At 39.4% G+C, this 27,056-nt stretch overlaps 1 protein-coding gene across 6 annotated transcripts in view; it reads right to left on the minus strand.

Moving 5' to 3' along the window:
• SGK3 (serum/glucocorticoid regulated kinase family member 3) overlaps positions 1–27,056 on the minus strand; it is a 139,366-nt gene that overhangs the window by 70,203 nt on the left and 42,107 nt on the right. For 3 of the 6 annotated variants that reach the window (XM_078072327.1, XM_078072322.1, XM_078072326.1), the window contains exon 1: positions 13,889–13,992. The exons of 1 other annotated variant lie outside the window; for it this stretch is intronic. The gene's annotated coding sequence lies outside the window, so the exon portion shown is untranslated. Of the gene's footprint in view, positions 1–13,609; positions 13,691–13,888; positions 13,993–24,448; positions 24,614–27,056 lie in introns of those variants that run through there. 2 more of the 6 variants (XM_078072324.1, XM_078072325.1) reach the window with 2 other exon arrangements.

Genomic DNA, 27,056 nt, shown 5'->3' on the forward strand with positions numbered 1-27,056 from the left:
AAGACTGGGCCTGAGCAGGTCTGGAATGCACAAGGAAACCACAGGAATACCTGGTACTGGCAGCATCTTCCTCGTGAGCTCTCTCATCACACACTCGCGGGGAGCACCCTATGACCAGTCAGCAGAGGAGGGAAAAGACCTGCCCACTTATGAATGCACATGCATGGCATGCTAGCCCCAACCTTGAATAGGTTCAAGGATGGTCCTGAAAGAGTGGTGAAGGGAACTCTTCCCACTGGGCACAATTCTGAGCAGTATATGTGGTGTCAGGAGAAATGCATCCCCCAGGTATATATCTATGCTGACTTGTGGCCAATGGCTAATGGATGGCTCACTGGTAAAAGAGCTGGAAAGAACAAGATTCAAATTGTTTTTTAAAGGGGAGAGTAGGGGTGCCTAGGTGGCTCAGTCGTTAAGCATCTGCCTTCGGCTCAGGTCATGATCCCAGGGTCCTGGGATCGAGCCCCGCATCGGGCTCCCTGCTCTGCGGGGGGGCCTGCTTCTCCCTCTCCCTCTCCCCCTGCTTGTGTTCCCTCTCTCGCTGCTTGTGTTCCCTCCTTCGCTGCTTGTGTTCCCTCTCTCACTGTGTCTCTGTCAAATAAATAAATAAAGTCTTAAAGGGGAGAGTATATTCCCATATGTTGTTCTTTCATCTTTTAAATAAAAATTTTTAAAGGTTAAAAACGAGGAGAGGCTTGCAGATGTATGTGGATGAACTTTTCAACACAGCACAGAATGTAAAAAATATTTGTGTCCTACATAAAAGCTCACTGTAGAGAGGCTGTCAATAATCAGGTGGTCAACATGACCGGTCCTATGGATGTCAGTCAGCCTTTTTCCCAATCACCCATTGCTTGCTCAATGGACCCATGACAAAGTAGACAAAGCAGTATTTCTTTGTTCTAATACCTTTGACAATTTATGGGTTACTTGGAAGGAGCGGAAGTTGGATGTGAAAGTTAAGATTACCTTAACTGGTTAGACGACTGAGTAGCAGAAAGTTGTTGAAGTTATTTACCAAACTCAAATCTAAGACTTCTGGAAATTCATGAGCATCCTGAGAGAATCAATCTATTAGATCTCAAAGAGAAGCTGGACTTATTTTCCACTGTGACCAGGCCTGAACTTCATGGGATCAGAAATTCTGAAGAAATGCAGAAATATTTGAGAAAATGAGGGGCGCCTGGGTGGCTCAGTCGGTTAAGCGGCTGCCTTCGGCTCAGGTCATGATCCCAGGGTCCTGGGATCGAGCCCCGCATCGGGCTCCCTGCTCTGCGGGGTGCCTGCTTCTCCCTCTCCCTCTGCCTGCTTCTCTGCCTACTTGTGTTCTCTCTATCTCTCTGTCAAATAAATAAATAAAATCTTTAAAAAAAAAAAAAAAAAATATTTGAGAAAATGAAATCACTCTTTCGGAAGCAATTCACTCATTTTGGTGCTATGAATCATGGCTTACGCTTCCTTGCTTGCCTTTTTTTTTTAAGATTGTATTTATTCATTTGAGAGAGAGACAGAGACAGAGAGAACACAAGCAGAGGGAGAGGCAAAAGGTGAGGGAGAAGCAGACTCCCCACTGAGCTGGGAACGGGACATGGGGCTTGATCCCAGGACCCTGGAGATCACAACCTGAGCCGAAAGCAGACGCTCAACCATCTGAGCCACCCAGACCCCCTCTTTGTTTGCTTTTGATGCTTAAACATGGAAGGTTCCTGAATGATCAAGTATCTGTCCTATCAGTGTCACTCAGTTTCTGGAGTACTCATGTTCAATCTTTGGGCAATGTCTGTGTTTGCATGGCTCCCTGACAATACATTTCATTTTGTTGACATGGAGACCCATTATCAATAATATAAACCTAGTATCAGAACTGCAATAGTCCCTGACTCAATGCACCCTCAGTTCTCAAAAAGACTGAACTGGCTGAAGAGTGGTATTCTCCCTGATTTCATCAACAAGGACTGACTAACCCTAGGCTAAAAACTATGTTTTTATGATGAAATTTGGCTCAATTACCTTCTTGAGTCACTTTTAAATTATTCATAAAATTCATTGAGTAACTTTTGCCACTTGAATGCAAAAATAATAATCAAAAATTAAAGGCATATAGAAAGGCATATAGAAAAATATCCATCATCTTAGCACACAACAGACATGTACAGTCAATATTTTTTGCATGTTTCATTTTTTTCTGTATGTCTATAAACATATATGGGTGTGAGAATATGTCTGTATTACGAGTATATGTGTGCTTGTGTGTTAAAATGATGGAACATATTGTTTTACAAACTTGTACTTTAAACTTTATAATGTACCAGTAGTGATGATTATTATTACTGTGTGCCAGGCACGGGGCTGATATTTAATCTTCACAGTAACCCTAGAAGATACTATTGTCACTCTCCTTTAACATGTGAGCAGACACCGAATCGGGCTAGGTAACTGCCTGAAGTCACTGAAGCAAGTAGTTGGTGGAGTTAGAACTTGAACTGATGTCTCATTCCAGAACCTGTGATTTAACATGACACTCTACCCCTTTCCTTCTCAAGATAACCTCAGGTTTGGTGGATGAATGCTTTCACCAAGGAACAGTCCTGTTCAACTGAAAGCTAAGCCTATCCCCTAGCCATGTGTGGTTTATCACACCATCCACCCTAATAAGAGAGTGGTCCCTGTCCCAGTAAAGTGACTGATCTGGATTTCCAAGAGGAAACTTGGATGTCATTATACAGCGTGGGGAGGAAAATTATGTCTGAATTGAGGAGATTCAGTGGGGGCATGTCCAACAGTACTGGTCAATGGGAAACTGGCAACTCAATAAAGATGGGACTACTACAGACTTGGATCCTGTGGGAATGAAAGTTTGGGGTCCTCCACCAGTAAACAACTTTGACAAGCTAAGGTGCTGGAAAGGGGAGGGGAACATAAAATAGGTACTAGTGATCAACTTGAGGCAAAAGACTAGCTACAGATGCCAAGACTATAGCAGTTTTGTTTTATTTTAGTTCTCTTCTCTGTTGCCTTCTCTGAACACTGGCATTTGTTCTGGGTGGGAGTATGAACGCACCAAATACAGCGAGTGTCGGTGGCCGACTGTGTTTCCCCTGAGTTAGGAACCTAAGTGTTATGCCCAAAGTGTAAGAGGGAACGCTATGGGACAGGAAGGGGAGGACTCTGCTGGATATCCTCTATGTCTTTTCAGATCCATCTCCACCCTGCTCCACGCCCTGGGATGCTGACCTCTATAGCCTGTACCCTTTAGGCTCCCTTGCCCTCTAGCTGCTGGTTGATTTCATCCCTTTGGCATGATGTGGGGTGGGAAAAAGCAAATACAACATGTATTTGTCATCTTGCTCCCTCCTGAGCAGGCTGCAGTTTGGTAGCTACTGTGTTCCTCCCTCTAAGGCCAAAAACTCCTGAGAGATGATCTTCCGTCCTGTGACTACAACTCCAACGGGGACAATATGCTACAATTTTCCACCTCAGTCCTTGGACAAGATTAAATTATCTGAGTCCTAGTTTCCTAATCTGGAAAATGAGGCTAGCAACACCTACTTCATATGGTTGTTTAAGCATCTGAGATAAGTAAAAGACCTAGTTCTGTATAAGTAGTCAATAAATTGGATCTAATACATAGCAATTTGTTTCAAATTACTTTTTATTCCTTTGTTCAACAAATACTTATTAAGCATTCATTATGCATTAAGCAATAGAAAGACAAAGGAAGAGAAATAAGAAAAAAATCCTACCTGCAAAGAACTTATCTCATGGGTAAGAATGATAAGCAATATAAAAATTTCAATAGTTCACTAACTGATGTTACATGTATGCATGGTACACCACGAGGGCACAGAGATAAGCAATATAAAAATTTCAATAGTTCACTAAGTGTGATGTTACATGTGTGCATGGTACACCACGAGGGCACAGATGAAGACTGTCATATATTCTCAGCCTAACTAAAAATAAAGCCAGGCAAAAAATTAATAAATAAGTAAAAATAAAAATAAACCCAGGCAGATATGGGAGAAGTTTGAAAGAGATCACACTTGTCTGCTTCAATTTTCTCTGAAAAAAGGGTGCTAAAATCTTGTGTTGGAAATGAGGATGCTGCTTGGAGAAAAACGAGATTAAATCACTTGCCCCCTAATAATAATAATAATAATAATAATAATAATAATAATAAATTAAAGAAAGAAATCACTTGTCCAAGCTACTATCCAGTTAATGGGCTAGGATTTAAGTCCAAATTTGACCACCTCCAAAATCTATATGTACTTGTTTGCTATTCCACACTGTCTCACTTTAAATAAGATCATCCCTTCCTTCAAACTAAGTCAATCCAGTAACCTAACAATATTTAATATTTAGTGGCTAAGCTTATTATAAGCCAGACTGTGGCTCCTCGCTGAAGCCTTATTGACAGGTTTAACCAAGGAGAAACTGAAGCATAAGAGGAGAAGTAATCTGCTCCATGTGGTGGCATCAGGATTTGAACCCAGGTAGTCTGACTTCAGGACTTGTACCCGTCATACCACTGCCTCTATAACATATATACACTCTAAAGAGTCCTCTGGAAATCAATGAAGGCTCATAAATTTATTCTTTTTTTTAAAAAAAGATATTATTTATTTATTTAACAGAGAGACACAGCGAGAGAGGGAACACAAGCAGGGGGAGTGGGAGAGGGAGAAGCAGGCTTCCCGCAGAGCAGGGAGCCCAACCCGGGGCTCGATCCCAGAACCCTGAGATCATGACCTGAGCCAAAGGCAGACGCTTAACGACTGAGCCACCCAGGTGCCCCTCATAAATTTATTCTTAAGTAGTCAGGACTGAAACTACGAAAAAGCAACCCTGCTATTACTATAAATTTAATCTGTGTTTATTCTGTGAAACTGAAGCAATTAAAATTCTGCAAAATCATCTTATGGCCAGGCAGGGAAATAAAACAGAGAGAAGAGGACTGATATAAGAACCCCACAACTAAAAACAAATAGAAAAAAAGCTATGTTGTTCATGTGGGAATAAAACTTAGAATTTTGGGGGAGGTTCATAGGTAAGTTAGGCTTTTCAAAAGAAGAGTGGTGGGGCAGAGGGGGGGCACCTGGCTGGCTCGGTCGGTGGAGCATGCAACTCTTGATCTCGGGGTCTTGAGTTCGAGCCCCATGTTGGGTGTAGAGATTACCAAAAAAAAAAAAATCTTAAAAAAAAAAAAAAGAGGGGCGCCTGGGTGGCTCAGTCGTTAAGTGTCTGCCTTCGGCTCAGGTCATGATCCCAGGGTCCTGGGATCGAGCCCCGCATCGGGCTCCCTGCTCAGCGGGGAGTCTTCTTCTCCCTCTGCCACTCCCCCTGCTTGTGTTCCCTCTCTTGCTGTGTCTCTCTCTGTCAAATAAACAATAAATAAAATTTAAAAAGAAGAAGAAGAAGAATGGTAAAAGAATCTGCCTTCACTCTGTTGGCGAGTCACAATATAGTCTTGGAAACTGGTTTCCAGGGGCAGCTGGCTCACCTAGGGGTGGGTCTTGTAGCTCTAATGAGACTAAGTTCAGATACTAACCCAGAATAAAAGAACTAACCTTGATATTCATCCAGTGAATCAACTCAGACAAGTCCAAATTGACAAAAAGAAGTGGGTCAGATGAGAACAGAACTTTCAGGGACCAGCCAGACTTTAGGGGGAAAGTGGTTTGCAAAGGTAGACTAACAGCTAGTAAATATTGTATTTATATGTAGTGGTTCTCATCAGGGGAACAGTGGGCGATGTCTGGGGATTTTTTGGTTGTCACAACTTGAGGGGGTTGCTAAGTGGCTACATGTCAAGGATGATGCTAAACATCCTACAACGTACAGGACAGCCACTACAACAGAAAGTTATCTAGCCCAAGATGTCAATACTGTTGAGGTTAAGAAACTAATATTTACTGAGTACTAATGCTAGGCACTATCTGAAGCGTGCCTTACATCTAACACATCACTTGTTCCTCATAGAGACTCATCAAGTATCTTTATCTGCATTTTGCAGATGAACAAACCTAGGCTACAAGGTCCACATTCTCACACAGCTTTGGGTGGTAGCACCGTATGGTGATCACAGCTCTGACCTGTGAGCCTGGTGTGCACACACTGTCTCTGAATTCCTTATAGTACTACTGCATGCATCCCCTTCTTCTGAATCACCTTTGGAGATACAGGTTGAAGAGGGGAGAACACCAAGCATCCATTAGCTATCAGGTTATAGAAAAAAGGCCATGCACAGGAAAAGCAGCTTTCTGATTCTGCCACCAGGAGGGGTCAGGTTTGTGTAGCACTGTACGAGGAGTGGCCCAGCGTCATAAAACATCTTATGTCAACATCTAACCAAGAGTGTGGTACAGGATAGGCCCCGAGTACTGGCCCCATCACAAGGACAATCAAGGGCTAAATTATGAAATAAGAAGGGCACACGAAAGGATGCTACCATGGGGGGGGGGGGGGCGGAGTTTTAAAAAAATCATTAACAGATTTTTTTTTTTTTTATTTCGGGGCTGTAAAAAGTAGGAAATATGGATGAAATACCATGACAGAAAACTGTCCAAATTCATGTTATGTTAAAATTTTGTTGACAAATACTGCTTAAAATAGATAGGCACTGATTAAGGCCTTTTTAAAATTAAGGTTTTTATTTCAATTCCAGTATAGCTAACATCAGTTAAGGCTTTTTTAAAAGAATTTTTTTCCTTCATCATTGTGCCCATGTTTTTGTCCATTACATGCACTTACTGTCCTGGATCTTGTCCATCTTTGTTTCAGACAGCCAAAAAATGTTTTATAAGAAAACCCAAAGATTCTCCAGCTTTTTACCTCTAAAATTTAAGCAGAGAAGTTCTTAACTTCATTTCTTTCACACATCATGGATGCTGTTTGGTACTGACTAGTGGACCTTACCCAAAATTACAAGACAGATACATTCGTAAGTATCGTATCCACTCTCAACTAATATGGCAAAGAGGGGTTCAGTGATTTGCAAGTGATTATACCAAGGCATAAGGGAAATTAAGAACAATCCTGTTCCAGAAGGCAAGAAGCAGACCTGGAAGAGCTACAAATTTTCTTCAGTAGGGGGGCAGGGGGGCAGGGGTGTTGGTGCTGGATGTTTGGAAACAAAGGTCCTAAAGGAGGGAACTGACAAAGGAAGAGACAAAATAAAATCCCTGTACAGACCTGGGGTATGGCATAGGAACTGGTTTGGAAAATGGGGACTGACCCAGAGAATATGAAAAGGAATGGGCATGGGGAAGGGGGCAGGAATTATTCCTGAGAACAGGCCAAGAGAGTTGGGTTTCATTTTAAACTACATTAAAAGCACCTTAGGAAATTCTTCAAACTAACTAGTTACTTTACTGAAAGCCTACTGTAATAGTATATAATCTGTATCTGTTTATTTCCACGTTTCAGAATACTAGCTCCAAACACATCCGATAGAAACAAAGCACATCTTTGTCACGTCTGTAAATTAAATTCACTGCACAACAGATTAAAAATCTAACAGGATCTGAAAATGGAAGATACATAGTAACCTCCCTACACATATCGCAGGATGAATCAGTTACAACTTTTCCTGTTTTCCTTCCTTACTAATATATCCTTCCTCTAATTCCCACCCCACCCCCCTGTTTGATTTTTCCCTCATTCTGTAATCACAAAGCAGTCCTAGTTTTTCCAAGGTTTATCGCATCTCTTATTTGAGGTACCTTTTATTTATCCTGATTCTTGATAAAGAAAAGTGGTATTAAGAATTAGAAATAAAATATGTGTAGGGCGCCTGGGTGGCTCAGTCATTAAGCATCTGCCTTTGGCTCAGGTCACGATCCCAGGGTCCTGGGATGGAGCCCGCATCAGGCTCCCTGCTCCGCAGGAAGCCTGCTTCTCCCTCTCCCACTCACCCTGCTTGTGTTCCCTCTCTCACTGTGTCTCTCTCTGTCAAATAAATAAATAAAATCCTAAAAAAAAAAAAGAAACCACTTTCTAAAAAAAATAAATAAAATATGTGTAAGATATTCAATGTTGGGACACAATATAGAATGGTCTGCACCCAACAATCTGACAGCAGTATCCAAAAACCTTGATAAAAGTTACATGAGTCTGCTGGTTCTCTGAAACTGGCTCCATTTAATATAGATATTTAAGGAAAGGACTGAGTGAGGAGAGAGAAGTAATAACAGACAATCCTCTGTTTTCCAATACTAGACTCAAAGCTGCCAGGATAAGGAAGAAGATCCTAAACTGAGTCCAACTGGTAACATGTCCCTCCACTGGTTCCAGAACCAACAGGGTAGGGATGTTCAGTGCAGCTGCAATGCTCTGCTCTATCCTTCTCAGCCTCCTAAGGTCTCTGTCTTGGGTTCCCCAGAACCAGAACACCTGCCCTCTTCCTGGCTTCCCAAGCTTTTCCACTGGAAGGCACACTCCCAGCGTATGTTCCAGGAAGATGGGAACACAGAACACTTTCAAGGATCATTCCTGGAGGACTGTGATCACTGGCAGAGTGATGGGTTGATGGATGATTATATGAGGCATGAGAAAAATGAACATGGAATTTCACACAGAATTAGCAGTGGTAGAATACTGCAGGTCCTATGAAGCCTTGCTCTGGCTCTCTGGCTGGGAAGACTGGGAGAAGTGAGGAGGAACCAAAAACAAAAGCAACTGCCAAAGAACCCCCACAAAGAACAATCACCATCACATTTCACAGTCTCTTTAGAGAACCTTCCACTCTAACCCCCCGCAATCCATTATTCCTGCAGTAACCAGGCTCATTTTCTTCATCACTATAAATCTGATAATTTCACCCCATTGCTTAAACTCTTTCCATTGCTTCCCACTGCCCTTAGAATAAAATCCAAACCCTGAATTATTGCTAATAGCCTACAAGCACCCACATGCCCTAACCTTTTCCAATCTCTCCAGCTGCATCCCACCAGTGACTCCCACCACCCTAATCACTAGACTCCTGTGGGAACAGCCCCGTTCCTACTTCTCACACACACTGAGCACTCTCCCATCTCATCTCTTATACCTGTGTCCCCTCTGCCTAGCATGCTCTCCCATCAGCTCTTCACACTGAGGCCCTGTGCAAGCCTTTGGGACCACCTAACTACAGTGCTCCTTCCCCACAGTAATCTGTCGTCATCCTGGTTTTTTTCCATTTTAGCATTTATAATCATCTAAGATTACATCTTGTATATTGAAAACCTCCCTGACTAGAGTGTAGAAATTGTGACTTACGTACTGCCATGTACCTAGGGTACACATTTCATTTATTCTTTCAACAAACAGGTAGAGAGAGGCACGTAAAAATTGCCATTTGCCAAAGTGTGCGAGATTTTCGAAGTAACCAAGGGCTCATCATTCCTTAATGTCTCCTGAATCATCAATTTCTCCCTTTACTAGATTAATTCCATTATTAAACATACTAGTATGCTACAGTCCTCTAACAAAATCTTGAAAAATATAGATTTATTTAACAGATACTTGCAGTGTTTATCATGTGCTAGAAATGTGTAATTAGTCTGCACCCCATCCTTATTATTTGCATGAATGATCCTATCTGATATGTACCCTTAACTAAGGCTTTTGAAAACAAGGAGAACTCAGGGTAAACAAAGATGCTTATACAGTGTGATAAAGGAAACTGTACTCCAAAGCAAATATTTGCTTTCAAGATTCTTTTTCTGACAGTAAAACTTTACTGGTTAGCACATAAGAAGAAATTTAAATTGTGGTATGATTTAAATATGTAATTGGTAGTAAGTTTTCTCCTTATAGCTAATATAAGGTAAGGACTTAAAGGTAATATACTACAATTTAAAAAATAGATGTTTAAAAATTTAAATTTTAATTTAAAAAATTTTAAAAATAAATTGTAGTATATTAGCTTTAAGTCCTGACCTTATAATAGCTACTTATTAGTAAAAATAATCTGATTTTTACCTTAAAGTTTTAACATTTAAAAAATTAGGACTTTTATATTTATTTTCCTTACCAACTCTTTCCTACCAATAGAAACTGCAGCTTCATCCTAGGAATGGTAAAATAAATATAGTTGACACCTCTAAGTACTCAAAATCAACAAAGACAGTAAGTTAGGCTAATGCATGTCCTAGAATGGGAAAACCCCAGTCGAGGTTTGGGAGGCAACAGGAGAGAAAATTAAATTTCAGAAATGTCTATAGATGTTCTAGAGACAAATTTTAATTTATCAGAAAAAGTCACATGCAAAATAAAAGCATTCATTCAACTGGAGTATGTGCAAGGATACGTTGGTAATGAAATGAAACAAAATATATTAAACCAGATGCTGATATCAACATTAAAGCCGGAAGCTTCTCACAATAGATAAATTCAAGTATCTTCTATCTCTTTTCTCTGAAGAACTAAGAGCTTCTGGCATATATCTTCTCCATACATACAGGAAAATAAGAAAGAAGTATGAACATTTTATTAGTTTAAAAATAAAGGAAAGAAGGTAAACTACATTCTGCAGACCAGAAAGAGGAAGAGAAAGTTCAGTCTTACCCAGTTCAGAAAACAAAGCAGTGACAGTATTATTTGTGCGTAGAGATGCAAAAACAAAATAAAGCTAGGAATAATTCCCCACAAGAAAAACCAAAGCTGCAGATGTTACTCCATGAAGTCTGTCTTGCCCTAATGGTTTCCTGAGTGAGTCTGTGTAACTTTTTAAACTTCTGCGTGTCCATTTATGTGGGTGTTGGGTATGCTGCTCTCCCTACACCTCTTCCCTTCTATGAATCCAGATCTCAGTATCTTCATTTGGATCTTTTTATGTAGTACTAAATTTCCCCCTGCCTTCTTCCTTAATTGTCCATATTGTAGAAATGATTGTTGAAGCTCAATATCTAATGATTTAAAGACCTATAAAAAAGAACCTTAAGTTCACTTTTACTTAAAAACAAAGAAGTGGATGTCTTATATTTCCTTAAAAAAGTAACTGGAATTTTTATGTGCGTGATTCTTGCCCTCCAGGAGCTAATATGTAGCAAAAAGAAAAGATAAATGCCCAAAGAATTACAATTCAAAATAGACTGTGATAAATTCTCTAAGAAAAGTATGAAAAGTTTCTAGAATTCTGAGGAAGAAAAAACAAAACAAAACACTTCCAACTGAACATCTAAGTATTTGGGGTGGTGAGGGAGGATCTGAAGGCTGAGCACTCAAAACAGAGAGGGCAGCAAAAGTCCTCAGTACAGAGAATAGCCATTCGTTCAATTTGTCTGAATTCCTGCCCACTTACAGGAAAACATTCACTCCACTCGATAAAAACAGAAAGAGAAACTGTCAAGAAGCAACACTCACCTTTGGCTTTTACATGGCATTATGATTAAAGCCTTATTTTATTTTCATAGTCACAAGCATAAATTGGAAATCACTTTTCTTACATAGAGGAGACAGAGGCTGGAAAAGTGCATTTGAAATCACATAGAGAACTCTGAATGCCAGGCTTCTCACTCTGGATTTCATTCTGCAGATGAGGGTGTAAAGGCATTCGAAAAGGGAACTTGAAAGGTTGTAGGTATAGAGAATGGAATAAAATGGAGGAGGGCTTAAAGAAACGAGTTTGGCAACAATAAGAATGGCAGGTTTGCAAAAAATTGACTAGAGAAATAAGTAATAGTGATTTGCTATTGCATGTGGAGTGCAAGGTGGAAGGAGGCATTAATACTGCCTCAAGGTTTTATTCCTGGGTAACCAGAATAAATAACTAGAAAAGGGGCGAAGGGGGAGCAGGGCAAAATGACAGTGAATTGGTTTAAGTAATTACTAGCCCTAACTGGAAATGTCTGCATCAGATGCACAAATCTGACACCTGGTGCCAGGCAGTTTCCAGGCACTCAGGATACAGCAGTGAACACAACTGGCAAGCACCACAGCCCTCATGGAACTTACCCTCTAATGGCAGACAAGAGATAATGAACAAGTAAATAAAGAGATAAATACATATTATAGGAAGAGTGGGGTTGTATGGAATTTTAATTAGGGTCTGACTGAGATAGTGACATCTAAACAAATACCTAGAGGTGAGGGAGTGAACCACGCAAGGAGCCAGGAAAGAGTCAGCAACTAACACACCAATATTTTCAAATAGTCTCACTCCGTGATGCTTTTGAAGTTAGCAGCAATTGCAGTGTATCTCTTTGGTGACCCAGTCCTATTTCCTTGGGCTAGTATTCAGTGTTCCACTTACTGACTCTATCCTAGCAGATCAAAAAAACTTCACCAATAACACAGTGATAACAAACTGCCTAGTAGGTCAATTTGTTTACACTGGCTGTTTATATTTCCTACATGGGAGAAAAGGACTACATTTTAAAACAACAAAACCAAAGTACTGTTGGAACATGTTTGTAAAAAGCTTAAGAGACAATCATCTTGTTCTCAAAGCAATCATTGATGTAGCAACTTTTAAGACTTGTGATTTAAATCAAAGGTGCTGAAGAATGATTATGAATCATGCAATTAAGCTACCAAGGAGGATGCTGCAGAGAGAAAAATCATTCACAGCACCATAAAACTGTCAAAAATAAAAACAGTACAATTATCAAAATCAGAAGTAACATCATTCTTTGATTTTATAATTCGTTGTTCAGCAGAGCTGAATTCTACCCTAAACTATGCATTTTATTGGTTCTGGATCCTGGGGCCTCATCCTTATCTGTAAAGGGCAGCTGTTGTGATTTTTCAGATTCCTTTAATTCTGAGATTCTATGTGGCTAGTTATGATTCCTATGTTTAGTTTATTTATTTGGGTACTCTGGTTTACGTCCTTTTGCAATAATAGTACAAATAAGCACCCATCTCAAGTAACACAACTTGTAAGTTCTGTATAAAAGTGATAATGACCTTCTTTTAAACAAACATACCGGAGCTTGGTGTTAAAAATGAGGATACCCTCTCTGAAAGTGCTGCCTTTTTCATCCGTCTTTTAGATCAGCCTTTAAGACTCTGAGGCTTCTGTATCATTTGAGAGTGGATTAGATTTGAAACCAGGTGGATGATCACATCTCTAGTAGGTGAGAAAAGTAATGAGACCTTATCTGGTGGGATTCAGTCTGTGAAATTCCAAAGGAATCCCCAAGCATTTCTAGCTACAACTCTGCGGAAAGGTTTTCCGGTGTTGACAGCTTTGAAGATTAATGCCCATCTAAATGCATAATACCCAACGTTATTGTGGACTATGCGCCAGACGGAATTAAGTACTAACTGATTTAATCCTCATAACAATCCTATAAAGATGGAACTAACATTATCCTCATTTTACATATGCAGAAACAAAGTCATAGAGAAATTAAGCAAATTGCCCAAGTTTTCACAATTAACAAGTAGATTCAAACTCAAGCACTCTAGCTTCAAAGCCTGAGCTTAACCTCCACAATACACTGCCTATGTAAATCCTGGTGTCCCTGTTTAAATAACAGTCCCATTACCAATCGCACTCTTCTTGCAAACTGAATAACACGAAGTCAAAATAAAGCTGCACTGCAAGTTCATTATCGAGTTTCTCCTCCAGTCCTGAACCACAAACTAGAAATGTATTTTAAAGAACATAAAATCTCACTACCTGAGGTCTCTCGAGATTTAGGGAGGTGTGTGGAGCAACGCAAACGTTTTCTGTCTCGGCGGTAATGCCGCGAACAAGTGCTGCAAAACTACAGCCGGACCCCGTGTCTCCCTGCCTCTAGGGGTTCACGCCAGGGGGCCGCCCAGCCGCACCACGCGCTCCTACTACGCACGGAAGTGGCCCAGGGGCCGGTCCTACCAAACCACACCTGGCTCGAACGCGCCCGCGGGGGTTCCTTCACCTGGCTCTCGCGGCGCCCAGACCCCTCCCCGTACTTACCTTCGGGGACCCTCGCCCGACGCATAGCGAGCGGGAAACGCCGCCACAGCTGCGCCACACTCTACGGGCCTCCGCGCCGCGCCTCCTACCCCCAGCGGGGCCCACCACCCTCCCCGCCTTGGCCCGACCTCCTGATTCCGCCCCTCGCAGCAGGCCCCGCCCACACCAATCAAGGGAACCCTCTAGGCCACTAGCTCCGCCCAAGGCTAGGGGCGGGGCTTATGCTCACTCAGCTCTGCCCCTCGCTCGCTAGAAGACGGTGGACCAGCGTGAAGGTGCCGGCTGGATGCCGCCGGGAGGCCCTAAATAAATAAAGCGGGGAGGGCGTGGGGGTGCGTGAGCCCGAGGGAGGAGGTGCGGGACACAGGCAGAGGGGACGGGGAAAGGGAGACAGACAGCCATGTGGCAAAATGAGGAAAGAGGCTTGGGGGAGGGGAAAGAGAAGGCGCTCTCCCCAGGTTCCAGCCGAGGTGTAACACTGGGTGAGACCTCTTAAAGCAGCTTAGTTCACTTATTCAGCGCATTAGCTAATCTCATTCTCCTCGGGCAGGGTAGGACTCACGAATTCAGGGTTCCATGCATGAGAAGTCATAGGAGCTAGGATTTAGAGGGGCAAAGAAAGGAAGCAAATCCTTTATTGATCTCCACCACACATCCTCGTTTTTCATTTTAAAAATTCTGGAAAGGAGTCTCAGTAGGAATCACTTCAGACTTACTCATTCCTTCTCCCCTCAAACAGCTCAGGCACTTTTCAAGAGAGCAGACTCATTTCACCCAGGCCGAGTTTGGCATTAATGCCCACCGTGTACTACAAGGTTTGCGACTACATGTATGGATAAAGGAAAAAATCAGACCACTCAGAAGGAATTATTTTAACTATTAATTTATTTGATTTTTGAAGGTGAAAAACTATTTGAGGAATCAAGTCAAACACTAATTGAATTGTGGTGGGGAAAACACAAGGCTCACTTTGCTAACAAGCAGCATTTGCTGGAAGAATTTCAGAAAACAGTGCCAAGAGGCCAGCCTAGCTGTGTGGCCCTAAGGGAAGTCACAATATCTGAAGCCCCAGATCTGCTTATCTGTAAAATGAAGAGATTAGGCCAGGTGACCTCATGACCTCTAAATGCCCTTCCAAACATAATTTCATCCTGCTAGGCTCAACAATTAAGGGCAAAGGACCATAGGGAAAGTGCTGTCCAGTCAGGAGCCACACAGAGAAATTGGGAATTTTTAGAAAATGCTTCAGGGATCTCTGGCATCACATCATTCAAGTTCTCCTTTCTGACTTTTCTATTTGCTATAATGACAACTCTTGTCCTAGCTAAAAACCTCGGACTCTTCCCTCTCAGTCCTCACATTTGGTCACCAGGTCCTTGGCTTTTTCCATTACAGAGTCTCTTCAATGAACTTTGTCATTTGCACTGCCATCTCTGTATAAAGTACAAAATCAAAGAACTCAGGTTCTTAGATCTGACCCTCACCTATTTTTTCCACCTAATCTCCAACTACTGTGACAGACTGTTTCTCACTGTACAGTAGCTACAACATACAGCTGACATTCCTGCCACTGAACATTTATATCCACTGCTTCCCAGCTCAGAATACTTCTTAGTCCTAGCTACCTGTTCAGATTATGATAGCTCAGCTCAGGGATCTTGCTATCCAATAAAATACTATAACACTTAGGATCTGTACCACTCAATGTGGCAACTTAGCAGGCCTACCTCATTTTGTTTTTTTCTGTTATTTATATTTATCTCCAAAACTAAACTGTAAGCTCCTTACTGGATAACCCTAGGCCCCAGCCAGTTAAGAAAGAAAAAGCTATTTTCAGTATCTCAAAAAGCCTAAAAGAAATTATATATTCATCTACAATTAGGCTGTTCAAATTACCTAGAACAGCAAGATTTTTTTTTAAATTAAAAAAATTTATATTTTTATTTTTTAAGTAATCTCTATACCCAACATGGGGCTCGGACTCACAACCCCAAGATCAAGAGTCACATGCTCCACTGACTGAGCTAGCCAGCCAGGAGCCCCAGGATTCTCTGTTTTTATCTGAAATTATATGACACTGAAATAACACCAATAACTTCATGTTAACCAAAGCTCTGATGGGCAGCTAGATGTGACTGATTTTTAGAAAGGGAAAACAGGAGTGCCTGGCTGGCTCCATCAGTAGAGCATGTGACTCCTGATCTTGGTTGGGGTCTTGAGTTCAAAAGTTCAAGTCCTACGTTGGATATAGAGATTATGTTAAAAAAAAAAAGAAGAAGAAGAAGAAAAGAAAAGGGAAAATAAATTACTATTAAATAAGACTTTTTTAAAAAAAGATTTTATTTATTTATTTGACACAGAGAGAGAGAGGAATCACAAGCAGTCAGAGTGGCAGGGAGTAGCAGAGGGAGAAGCAGGCTCCCCGCTGAGCAAGGAGCCCAATGCGGGACTCAATCCCAGGACCCTGGGATCATGACCCAAGCCTAAGGCAGATGCTGAACGACTGAGCCACCCAGGTGCCCCTAAATAAGACTGTTTTGAAGACTAAATCTATGAGATTCACAGAGGTACATAAAAATAAAAATAGCCAGCCCGTTCTTTTGTCACCCCATTGCCAAAACAAGTGACATACCCATAGTAAGTGCTTAAGAATATATTCATTAGTCTATGATTATTTTCAGCTTTCCTTAAGCCCTCTCTGTCCTTTGCTTTAATTAAAATACTGGTCTTTTCTTTTCATGTAAATAAGATTGTAAGAGTTTCCCTTCAATTTCAAATAAATTTTTAAGAATAAGATAAACAAGAATCACACAGCACTTCTCAGAGTGGGACTAGAAAGGTTTTTAGTGTCCAAGAAATAAAGCCTCAAATCACGGTAAACTGCCTATGTCAAGGGGCCCTACATACTACTAACATCTTTAGAGAGTAAATTTTCCTTAATTGCAACCTTACCCAGATGACAAAAGTAGAAGCAGAACCAAGTTTGCAGAATGACTACCAAGTAAGAGTGAAAACTGATTTGCAATCTATCAATGGCCCCTTGTGTTTTGAAAATGTCACTGGCATATTTAAAGGAGGCCCCAGAGCTCTGAAGTCTGGCCCAGACAATCTATAAATCACTACTCACAGCAAACCTTTATAATATTCTGGATGTTTAAAAAGCATTAATAGGCAGATTAAACAACAGTCACACTTCATTTTACAGACTGGTTGTACCAGAGGCTACTGGTTATAGACTCTTGGAATGTTTCTCTTCCTCTTCTAAAAATGTGAAGTAACTATTAAGATTAGAGCCTTGGGGGAACTTCTCAATCTGGCCAAGATGTAGTAACAAGGACCATATTTACTCTCCCACCTGAACCAACAACAACCAAAAGAAGCCAGACAAAAAATATAAAACAACAGTTTTCAAGATGGATATCACGCAGTGAAGGAGACTGATGCCTCAGAGATGGGAAATGTACAAGATTGGCCCTAGCTTATCACCTTCAGAGAACTTACAGGCCATGGCAGGAAAAGAGGGAACTACAAGAGCTGTGAGACCAGGGAGAACAAGATAGCTAGCGTTCACAACTCAGATATGGAGACAAGATAACAACACAGAGAATCCCAGAGATCTGCAGAGGGTCTTCCTTGGGAATTCAGTAGTGCTGATCAGTGTATGCCTGTACTCAGGGTCATGGAAAGAACAAACCACCTCAAAGCATTAGAAGGAAAAGTACTGGGCACTCACAGAGGGCCAGGAACAGTCGCTATTCACACCAGGCCAACTAGAAATGTCCCAGTTCAACGAGATAGAGTACTTAGAAGGGTCTTGCCCTAGTATTGGAGAGTAATTAGCCCTAGACTAAATGCTGCTTGAGTGCCGCCCAAAAATAAAAAGCAAGATCCAAAAGGATCAAACTATTTTAAAGTTATTTAACTGCATCTCAAATTAAAATTCAGGCATGTTTATAAAAATACAAAAATATTCAGCACCCAACAAGCTAAAATTCACATCTGCCATTCAATCAGATATTCCAAGGCATGCAAATAAAAATACGACCCATAATGAGGAGAAAAATCAATCACTGAAACTAACAACTGTATAGATGTTAGAATTAGCAGACAAGAACATTAAAACAGTTATTATAATGGACATATATTCAAAAAATTAAGTAGAGACAAGGAAGGTATAAAAAATTTCTAAATCCAATTTAGAGATGAAAACAACCATCTCTAAGGTGAAAAATACACTGGATGGGATTAATGGAAGAATAGACATTGCAGAAGAAAGGATTAGTGAACTTGAAGACACACAATATAAAATTTCCAAGATGAATTGTAGAGAGAAAAAGGAATTAAAAAAGGAATCAATAAGCTATGGGAGGAGCGCCTGGGTTGCTCAGTCATTAAGCATCTGCCTTCAGCTCAGGTCATGATCCAGGGGTCCTGGGATCGAGTCCTGCATTGGGCTCCCTGCTCAGCTGGGAGCCTGATTCTCCCTCTTCTACTCCCCCTGCTTGTGTTCCCTCTCGTGTCTCTCTCTGTCAAATAAATAAATAAAATCTTTAAAAAAAAATAATAAGCTATGGGAAACCTTTAAGCAGCCTCACATACTTGTAGTTGAAGTCCAAGAAGGAAAGGATAAAGGTAGGCTGGGGAAAGATCAAAATAGACATTTGAAGAAATATGACTGAAATTTCAAAATTTGATGAAAATTATAAACCCACAGATCTCACAAGCTTGATGAACACAAACACCAGAAACACAAAGAAAACTACAACAAGATATTTCATAATACAATTACTAAAAACCAGGGGTGCCTGGGTGGCTCAGTCGTTAAGCATCTGCCTTCAGCTCAGGTCATGATCCCAGGGTCCTGGGATCGGGCCCCGCATCGGGCTCCCTGCTCCATGTGAAGCCTGCTTTTCCCTCTCCCACTCCCCCTGCTTGTGTTCCCTTTCTCGCTGTGTCTCTCTCTGTCAAATAAATAAATAAAATATTTAAAAATAAAAAAATAAAAAAAATAAACCAGTGATAAAGCAAAAATCTTAATGGCAGCCAGGGGAAAAAAAGACATGCTATATATGGAGAAACAAGAGTAAAGATGACAGATTTCTTGTCAGAAACAGTGCAAGAAAAAGACATTGGAGCAACATCTTTGAAGTACTGAACAAAAAAGCTGTAAACCTAGAATTCTATACTCAGCAAAAAATATCTTTCAAAACTCAAGACAATATAAAGATTTTTTTCAGATGCACAGAAACTGAAAGACCATAACAAGAAGACTTGCACTACAAGAAATGTTAAAGGGGGTCCATCAGACAGACAGAAAATGACTCCAGATTTCTGGAAATATACACTAGGAATGAAGAACAGTGGAAATAGTAACAAGAGATGTGTTGGGTTTTTTACAATTTGTATCTTTTAAAAGATAAAACTGTTTAAAACAACAATAGTAATCATTTATTGTGGGTTTTATAGCCTATATGTAAGTAAAATGTATGACAACAATAGCATAAAGGTTGGGAGGAGAGACATGGAAGTATATTATGAAAGGTATATTGTATAATTAAGTGTAAGCATCCTATAAGTGACATCGCATAATTCATTTGAAGATAGACTATAATAAAGTAGTATACTCAAACCCCAAAATAAGGTAGAAAAAGAGGAAAGAGGACACAAAGAACAGATAAGACAAATAGAAAACAAGTAACAAGAGGACAGACTTAAACTTAACTCATATCAATAATAACATTAAAGACAATGGTCAAAACACCACAATTAAAATTTGTCTTACTGGATAAATAAAACAAGACCCAACTATACTTCACCTACAAAAAACTATACTTCAAATATGAAGACACAAATAGGTTAAAAGTAAAAGGATGGAAAAAGCTATACCATGCTAACACTAGTCAAAAGAAAGCTGGAGCAGCTATAATAATACCACATAAAGTAGATTTCAGAGCAAATAATATTACCAGGGAAAGAGAAGGTCATTTCATAGTTATGAAGAGGCCAATTCATCTTGAGGACATAAAAGTCCTAAACATTTATGGGGGCGCCTGGGTGGCTCAGTTGGTTAAGCATCTGCCTTCAGCTCAGGTCATGATCCCAGAGTCTTGGGATCCAGCCCCGCATGGAGCTCCCTGCTCAGCAGGGAGCCTGCTTATCCCTTTCCGCTGCCTATCCCCCTGCTTGTGCTCTCTCTCTCTCTAGCAAATGAATAAATAAAATCTTTAAAAAAAAAAGTACTAATCATTTATGTATCTAATAACAGAGCTTCAAAATAAATGAGAAAAAACTGAAACAACTTGAAGGAAAAATAGGCATATGTTATTTTTAGAGGTTTTAAAAACACTCTCATAATAATAGCACAAGTAGAAACAAGATCAGCAAGGATATTGTCTTAATCATTTTGGGTCACTATAACAAAATCCCACAGACTGTGTAGCTTATAAACAACTGAAATTTAATTTTCATGGGTTCTGGAGACTGAAAATTGGAGATCAGGGAGCCAGCATGGTTGAGTGAGGGCCCTCTTCCTGGTCTATGGCCAGTATCTTTTCTCTGTGTCCTCACCTGATAGAAGGGAATAAGAAGTTCTGTGGGTTCTCTTTTGTAAGAGTACTAATCTTATTTATAAGGGCTCCACCTTCCTGACCTAATGACCTCCTAAATGCCCCACCTACTAATACCATCACCTTTGGAGGTGAAGATTTCCATGTATGAATTTGAGGGTAGACACAAACATTCAGACCATAGCAGATATAACAGACCCAAACAATACTATTAACCATCTTAACCTAACTGACATTTATAGATCACTACAAGACACAAGAATATAATTCTTTTTCAAGTACACACAAGATATTTACCAAGATAGACCATATATTGGGGCACAAAACAAGTTTTAATAAACTTATAAGAATTTAAGGCATACAAAGTATGTTCTCTAACTACAGTGAAATTAAGTTAGAAATCAATAACAGAAAAACATCTGGAAAATCCCCAAATATGTGAAATCAATATACAATTCTAAGTAACCCATGGGTCAAAGAAGAAATCAAAAGGAAAACTAGGAAATATTTTGCACTGAATGAAAATTAAAATACAACATATCAAAATTTGTGGATGGCAATAAAGCAGTCCTTAGGAGGTAATACCCATAATAAAAAAAGAAAGTTCTCAAATCAGTGACCTCAGTTTCTACCTTACTAAACAAAGGGAGCAAATTAAACCAAAGTATTATGCATAGAAAGAACGTAATAAAGATCTGAGCACAAGCAATGAAAGAGAAAAAAGAAAAATCAATGAGACCAAAAGTTAATTAAAAAAAAAAAAAATCAGTCAAATTGCTAAACCAGACTAATCAGCACACACACAAAAAGACTGAGAGGGACACCTGAGTGGCTCAGTCAGTTAAGCCTCCAACTCTTGATTTCTGCTCAGGTCATGATCTCAGGGTCCTGGGATTGAGGCCTGCTTCAGGCTCCGTGCTCAGCATAGAGTTTGCTTGTCCCTCTCCCTCTGCTCTTCCCCCATTCAGGCTCTCTCTCTATCAAATAAATAAATAAATAAAAATTAAAAAAAAAAATAAAAGGGGAGCGCCTGGGTTAAGGCAGTCAGTTAAGCATCTGCTTTTGGCTCAGGTCATGATTACGGAGTTCTGGGATCGAGTCCCAGGAGTCAGGCTCTCTGCTCAGTGGGGAGCCTGCTTCTCCCTCTCCCTCTGCCCCTTCCCCCCGCTCATGCTCACTCTCTCTCAAATAAATAAATAAAATCTTTTAAAAAATGTGGGCGGCATGCCTGGGTGGCTCAGTCGGTTAAACGTCCAACTCTTGATCACAGGGTTGTGAGTTCAAGCCCTGCATTGGGCTCTACACTGGGTGTGGAGCCTACTTGAAAATAAATACATAAATAGCTGTTCTTCATCGAGGCCTTTCCTATATAAAATAGGCCTTCCTCTGTTATCTCTGTAATAGTAGCTTATTCATTTTCTTCATAGCACTGTGATCACAATTTGCTCTTTATTTCACTGTTTACTGTTCCCCTATTCCTGCCCCATTAGAGTTCAAGGTCCATGAAAGCAAAATAACATATCCATCTTGTTTACCATAACTTTTGCAGGGCCTGGGGCATTTAACAATGGGGTGCAAATTATTAAATGAATGGACCAATTTCTTCAGTCCCTTCAAGTCTGCCTCCACAGCCTGTCTGGCATTTGTCCCTTTACTTCACTCTGACAATATAAGTCTGAGCCTTCCTGTTGTGCTAACTTTTTTAGTGGTCTCCCAGATTCCTTCCTTTTCCTATCCATATTGTAGAATGTTGTCTAAGACAATTCCATTCTAGTCACATCATTTTCTCTGTTCAAATCCTGTAATAATTTTAATGCAATCTTTATCAAAATTCTAACAGCCTTGTTTTGCAGAAATGACCCTCAAATTCATATAGAATTGCAAAGGGCCTTATATAACCAAAACAATATTGAAAAAGAACAAGGTCTCATACTTTCTGATTTCAAAACTTACCACAAAGTTATAGTAATGAAAATAATATAATACTAGCACAAGGACAGGCCTATAAACCACTGGGATAGAATTGAGTCCATAAATAAGCCCATATATCTATGGTCAACTAATTTGCAACAAGGGTGCTAAGATCATTCAACGGGGAAAGGATAGTCTCTTCAAATAGTGGTTGGCCAATTGCGTATCCACATACAAAAAAATGAAGTTGGATTCCTACCTCACACTCTATATAAAAACTAACTCAAGATTGATTAATGACTTAAATATGAGTTAAAACTATAAAAATCTTATATGAAAACATAGATATGAATATTCATGACCTTGGATTTGATAATGGATTCTTAGATATGACACTAAAAGTATGAGCAACAACAACAAAATAGATAAATTGCACTTCATAAAAAATTAAAAACCTTTGTGAAAAATCAAAATTAAAAAATTAAAAAACTTTGTGAGTCAAAGATTATCATCAAGAAAGTAAAAAGACAACATACGGAGTGGGAGAAAATATTTGCAAATCATATATTTGAAAAGAGTCTAGCATCGAGAATATATAAAAAACTTGTACAACTCAACAACAAAAAGATAAACAACACAATTAAAAAGTGGGCAAAGGGCCTGAATAAACATTTCTCCAAAGAAGATATATAAACAGCCAACAAGCATATGAAAAGATGTTCAACATCATTAGTCATCAGGAAAATGCAAATCAAAACCACAAAGAGATACCAGGTCACACACACTAGCATGGTAATAATAAAAAATAAATTATAAAATAATAAAAAAAAGAGTGGAAACCAAGTGGTGGTGAGGATGTGGAGAAACTGGAGCCCTTGTATTTGTTGGTAGGAATATAAAATGGTGCAGCTACTGTGGAAAACAGTTTGTCAGTTCCTCAGAAATCTAAACATAGAATTACCATATGACCCAGCAATTCCACACCTATTTACCCCAAACAACCGAATACATGTGCCCAAATAAATATTTACATGTACATGTTAATAGCTGCACTATTTACAATAGCTGAAAGATGGAAACAACCAAATGTCTATCAAGGGATGAATGGATAAACAAATTGTGTTATATATATTCAACAGAATAGTATTCAGCCATAAAAAGTAATGAAGTACTGATATATGTTACAATATGGATGAACCTCAAAAACATGCTAAGTGAAAGAAGTCAGACACAAGAGGGCACATCCCAAATAAATCCACTACTTGGAATAAGTGGATCCACAGAAACACTAAGCAGATTGGTAGTTGCTGGGGCGGGGGGGGGGGAGGGGGGGGCGGAAATGGGAATGGGAAATTACTGCTTAATGGACATGGGGTTTAACTTGGGGTAAAGAAAATGTTTGAAACTAGATAGAAGTAGTGGTTACACAACATTGTAAATATACTAAATGTCACTGAATCGTTCATTTTAAAATGGTTAATTTTATGTTATGTGAATGCCATCTTAATTTTGTAGAAAACACCTTAACAATATCCCACTGATGACTAAATAAAATCTTATCAGCCTAGCCTCCTAGAGCCTTCATATCTGACCATCACATAATCCTACTTCCCCTTCATGCCTCCCATTCTCCAAGCAAAACAAGCCCTTTCCTCTACATGCAACACAGAATCTCATTTCTCTACAGACATAGTCCTGCTCTTCTTTCGTGGCATTATTCAAATACAAGCTCCTTTAAGAGTTTTTTCTCAATCTTTTAGTGGGGCATATTCTCTTTCCTGTAAGCTTCTACGAGCATTTTATCTGCACTTGTTGCTTTCTACCTCAGAGTTGTTTGTTTGTCCTCTATTAGTCAATAATTGTTGGCAAGATGCATATGTGATTCATCCTATTATTCCCAGTGTCCTTAGGATATTCTTACATGGATCAGCCACATAATATTGAAAGAAACAGATTAATAAAAAATAAATCTCTGCATATGAATCCTCTTGGCTTCCATTATAAAATTGGAGATGTGTTCTTCTGAGAATGTATTTGACTCTAGCATGTCTAAAACCTTTGAAAATCACATAAATAGGGGCACCTGGGTGGCTCAGTTGGTTAAGCATCTGCCTTCGGCTCAGGGCATGATCCCAGGGTCCTGGGATAGAGCCTGGCATCGGGCTCCGTGTTCCACGAGGAGCCTGCTTCTCCCTCTGCCTGCAGCTTTCCCTGCTTGTGCTCTCTCTCTCTGTGAAATGAATAAAATCTTAAAAAAAAAAAAGAAAAGAAAATCACATAAATAGGTAATATTACAGTTTCCTGATAAAATAGTTATAGACATATTTCTGAACACTAATAGGAAATAACTAGAACTATTTGTATCCCTCACAATAATTGCTAATGTTCTTTTTTTTTTAAGATTTATTTATTTATTTGAGGGGGGAGAGGAGTAGGGGAAGAGGTAGAGAAGGTCTTAAGCAGACTCTGTGTGGAGCTCAGAGCCAGATGCAGGGCTCGATCTCACCACCCTGAGATCATGACCTAAGCTAAAACCAAGAGTCAGATGCTTAACTGACTGTGCCGCCCAGGCACCCTATAATTGCTAATGTTCTTAATAGTATGAGTCAAAATAATAATAGCTAACAGTCATATAGCACTTTTACATATATTGATCCTCACAATAAGCTTATGAGCTATGCACAGCTATCATCCCCATTCTACAGGTGAAGAAACACCTACAAAGCCAAATCAATTGGCTTAATGTCACTTGCTATTAACTGGCAGAGTTGGGATTGGAATCTAGCTACTTTGGTTCCAGAGTACATACTCTCAACCACTATGCTACATCAGCTCTCTATAATGACAACTTAACCATGTATAATAAAATGATTTTGAAAAGTCAATGAGTTTCTAAGAAACTCATTGCTAATATTCTAGAGCAGATTAATGTGAAACTTCCACTGTTTTCTCAGACTTTATGCCTGGAATTCTGAGATGGCTAATAACTTTTATGAATAAACTTGATTCTTTTGTACTGAAGAAAGTATATTGACTAAGAAACAAAGCTGAAGCAGGAACACAACATAACGCACTATAAAGATATAATGACAAATGAATTATAATAAAGGAACACGATAAAAGTTTAAGTACACCAACGGGGATTGTACATTTACTGAAATATAAAGGTGCCTGAAAATTTCATAAAGAAAGACTGATTAAGTATAAATTTCTGATAAAAACAATATTTTAAATATTATTTTCTGTATCTCAAATTCCAAATAATTCTTATATATAACAGTGCTTATATATCTTCTGTTAAATCAATGTTGGTTTATATAAATATTAATGTTACAGTGAAGGGGACCTAACTCTATAAAAGAATTAGTGACCTATGATATAATTACGCTGAAGCCCTCTATAGCAGTGGGCCAGAGAAAATAAAATTGATAAACAATAATTAGAGGTTATTCATCTTAGAGAGGAAATAAAATCTTTGAATTTGACATCCAATTGAATTCTTTTCTCAACCCTCAAAAGTCAGATCTTTTCTATTAATCTTGTATGCAGAAAATCATCTATTAATGATGTGCTGAGTAATTTTGACACTGGAATTTGGAATAAGCCTTTGGGTTTAAGTTTGTCTCAAATGATTTATATGATCTGGTCAGTAATTTTTAATCCATGATTAATTACACATATTTCTTTTAAAAGACTAATTCAGATTCCATTAATGGAGATGGAGATTACAAGAACTTTTTTTATGCATTCTTTTGTATGCTAAGGGGGAAAATTATTTTCCACCATATTTTCATGATTCAAAAGACTATGTCATAAATAGGTGATTTGTTTTTTTCCAGTTTGGGTCCCAGAGCTTAGCACTAATAGCTTCATTCATATGAACTTACTTTCTAAGATTTTTTAAAATTAGTTTCAAAGGTAGGATTCAGTGTTTCATCAGTTGCATATAACACCCAGTGCTCATTACATCAAGCGCCCTCATTAACTCCCATCACCCAATTACCCCATCCCCCCACCCACCTCTCCTCCATCAACCCTCAGTTTGTTTCCTAGAGTTCGAAGTCTCTTATGGTTTGCCTCTCTCTCAATTTTCATCTTATTTTATTTTTCCTTCTCTTCTCCTATGTTCATTTGTTTTGTTTCTTAAATTACACATGAGTGAAATCATATGATATTTGTATTTCTCTGACTGAATTATTTCACTTAGCATAATACCCTCTGGTTCTACCCACATCGTTGCCAATGGCAAGATTTCATTATTTTTGATGGCTGAGTAATATTGTGTGTGTGTGTGTGTGTGTATACACCCCACATCTTCTTTATGCATTCATCTGTTAATGCACATCTGGGCTCTTTCCATATTTTGGTTATTGTGGACACCGCTGGTATAAACATCGGGGTGCAGGTGCCCCTTCAAATCACTATGTTTGTATCTTTTGGGTAAATACTGGTAGTGCAATTGCTGGGTCACAGGGTAGCTCTATTTTTAACTTTTTGAGGAACCTCCATACTGTTTTCCAGAGAGGCTATACCAGTTTTCATTTCTACCAACAGCAAAAGAGCACATTTTAAATGAAGTAAAATGAGCACCATCAGCACCTAGATAGTGGTCTCCAGATATTTTCTGCTAAAATGAACCAGGGCTTCTTGTAGGATTGGATGATTGCAGATATGGGGCAGAAAATATACAA

Source organism: Halichoerus grypus, chromosome 5 (genome assembly GCF_964656455.1).
Source record: "Halichoerus grypus chromosome 5, mHalGry1.hap1.1, whole genome shotgun sequence".
In the NCBI taxonomy this organism is placed as follows: domain Eukaryota; kingdom Metazoa; phylum Chordata; class Mammalia; order Carnivora; family Phocidae; genus Halichoerus; species Halichoerus grypus.